Source organism: Austrofundulus limnaeus, unplaced genomic scaffold (assembly GCF_001266775.1).
Source record: "Austrofundulus limnaeus strain Quisiro unplaced genomic scaffold, Austrofundulus_limnaeus-1.0 Scaffold646, whole genome shotgun sequence".
NCBI lineage: Eukaryota > Metazoa > Chordata > Actinopteri > Cyprinodontiformes > Rivulidae > Austrofundulus > Austrofundulus limnaeus.
Window position 1 is genome coordinate 176,803 of NW_013953048.1, and position 3,145 is coordinate 179,947.

A 3,145-nucleotide genomic window follows, 5' to 3' on the forward strand; every position below is an offset into this window, starting at 1 on the left:
AGAATAGAATAGAATAGAATAGATCTTTATTGTCATTGTACAAAAGCACAATTAAATTTTATCTGATGTAGTCTAGGTAAAAACACAGGATTTGACATAACAGTTTGCAGACTTGTGTTTCCATCAGGTTCTGAATCTGATTAAATACAGTATCACCAAACAGTGGTGGGCAGCACTAATCTAAATATTAGTTGCACTAACCCTAAAGCACTCACTCAAATATTTGTCATCAAGAGGTTTGATAGCTGCCKATGTTTGTCTTAAACACTATTTGTCTACTGTTTGTGTTACTTCTATTTTTCAGTCTGTACTCAACCTAAATTTGGTAATTCAACTCTCAAATGTCATTTCATTAAGTTTTGAAACATATGTCAACGCCTAGATTACTACTTTGACTCATCTAGATTGTTTGTACTAATTGTCTAAATCTGTTTAATGCTACTGTATTTTATGATATTTTTCTTTTCTACAATGTAACTTTTGTGTCAACTRCCCTGTGACGTGTGCTGCTGACCTTTTGACCAGGTCACCCTTGGAAAAGCGATCTTGATCTTAATGGGCTCTATCTGGTTAAATAAAGGGGAKTGATTGAAATATTTAGGTCCCTTTCTAAAGCACTAACGCACTGAAAWTTTTAGCAAAAGCTAATYCGAAAGCACTAATATAATCCAGYTGACACATGAAACATTCTTCAGAGTCAACATGAGACATTGTTGTCACTAGTGTCCTTGCAGGGCCAAATGAGTCACCCGCAGGCCACATTTGGCCCGCGGRCCTTGAGTTTCACACGTGACCTTGTAGATAAGTGACACATATGAACAAAATGTACAGCTTTCACCCTCAACTGTGAAGAATAATGTTGATCAGCAACTTTTAAAGACCTCAGTTAGGTGCTTCTAAATTTAGCCCATAAATTTAGCAGGTGCTAATCCACTAATAGTGTGAACGCTTTGAAGYATTGAGATCATTTTTTTCTTTTGTACGYTTTTCAGCATCTAACTCATTCCACAATTTTTGTACTATTTCAACAAATAATATATCAAAACATTCAGCTCATTCATGTGAAGACTGCTATGACTTTTAGTATTTCAGCTATTTATACTTTCTTAGATATTTCATGTTTTCAGCCACTTTTTTGCTATTGAAAATTAATGGAACTGTTTTCAATATCCTTAAACTCCTTTGAAATGTTTCTAAATCTTTACAGCACTTTACACATTTTGTTCCGTTTATGCTCTTTTTCACTTTTCTGTGCTAATTTTAGCTACTTTTTAAAATATCCTGATGCATCTCAGTAATCCAGGTAAAAAATCAAAAGGAAAAAAAAATTGTATAGGTCCTCTGGACGGGTTCTTCTTTAATGAAACRTTTCGTCTCTCTTCCAAGAGACTTYTTCAGTCTGAGAGTTTCAGGCAAAATTCAGGCTTTTGAGTCCTGCCTCCAGGTGACTGATACTCACATCACATGGCTATCGTTGACACCTAATTAATACCTTTTGTTAACAGGGGGTGGAGTGATACTGCCAATGGCAGCGCTGTAGGAGGGGGACAGCTGAAAACGGAGGCCCCCACCTCTGTTTAATGATGGACGGTCTTTCAACGTTCCTCCCTATCATTCTTGATAGAGAGGAACGTTGGTTTGAGAGAGGAGTAAAAGAAGCCATTTTTGTGAAGAAAGACTGTCCGTCATTAAACAGAGGTGGAGGCCTCCGTTTTCAGCTGTCCCCCTCCTACAGCGCTGCCATTGGCAGTATCACTCCACCAACAATAGGTGTTAATTAGGTGTGAACGATAGCCATGTGATGTGAGTATCAGTCACCTGTGAACGATAGCCATGTGATGTGAGTATCAGTCACATGGAGGCAGGACTCAAAAGCCTGAATTTTGCCTGAAACTCTCAGACTGAAGAAGTCTCTTGGAAGAGAGACAAAACGTTTCATTAAAGAACCCATCCAGAAGACCTATACAATTTTTTTTCCTTTTGACTTTTTAAAATATTTTTAGCTTTTTTCTGCTATTTAGCTAAAGTTCTGCTTTTTTCTATTTTGCTTTTCTCTACTTTGTTGTGCTTTTTTACTGCTACCCTGTGCTTTTTAGACTTCTTACAGATGCTTTCTGCTAAATTCAGCTATTTTCTGAAACTTTAGCTGTGAATGTTTAGCTGCTATAAGCTAAAGTTAGCTTTTCTGAGCTAAATACATTATTTGTAGCTATTACAAATTTTTTCAACTGAGTTCAGCAAACTTGTCCTCCTTATGCTTCTTAAAACATTTACAGCTACTTTTTAGCTGTTATACTGAAAATTTCAGCTGTTTTAGCTATTTTACTACAAATTATCACTTTTATGAAATTTTATGATTTTTTTCTGCCTTTTTTTTCCTGTTCTAGCTATTTTCTGACTAGAACTAGTTCAACTGGGTGCTAATTTCAAATTGTGGCTGCTTTGGCTTATTTTATGCTAATTTTAGCTATTTTATGGTACTTTAGCTATATATCTGCTTCTATCTGCTATTCTTCTGTCTTTTTCTACTTTTTACGCTTTTTTCTGCTACCTATGCTATTTATGCTTCTTAAATGTTTTCAGCTATATTCAGCTATTTTAGCTCTTAGCTTTTAGCTGTTTTCTACTAGATTTGTGCTTCTTTTTACTGTTTTTCTGCAAAGYTAGGCTTTTTTGCTTCATTCAGCTTTCAAAGTGAGCKCACATTAACACTTTTCCTATTAAATATTTTCAGCTCAATTTSARCAGCTTTCAGCTRAAGTTTTCAGCAAGAATTATTCGCACCAGCATTTTCGCAGGAAATGCAATTTCTYTAGTGAATTTTAAAATTAGCAAAAGYCCTAAAGCACTAATCAAATAGTYMCCCTATTAGTGCTTCTAAGTCCTTCTGTATTTAAAATAGTTCACTAATGTTCAGCATCAGACTTTAACTTGAAYAAACTGAAATGTTAAAACAGTKTCTGACAGGAAATAYGTTTGTAAAGTTACACAGTCAAAAATTACCACCAATATTTTTGTTTTATGTAACCTTTTATAAGAAAAAAAGAACAGATTTATTTTTCAAAGTCAGTTTTTCACCATATGATTCATACATTTATAAATGTCATAGTTTATTAACTAAATATTTAACTTACAAATTAAATAT

The 3,145-nt window shown here is 34.5% G+C and overlaps 1 protein-coding gene across 2 annotated transcripts in view; it reads left to right on the top strand.

Moving 5' to 3' along the window:
• podxl (podocalyxin-like) overlaps positions 1 to 3,145 on the top strand; it is a 32,353-nt gene that overhangs the window by 28,442 nt on the left and 766 nt on the right. The window lies entirely within an intron of this gene.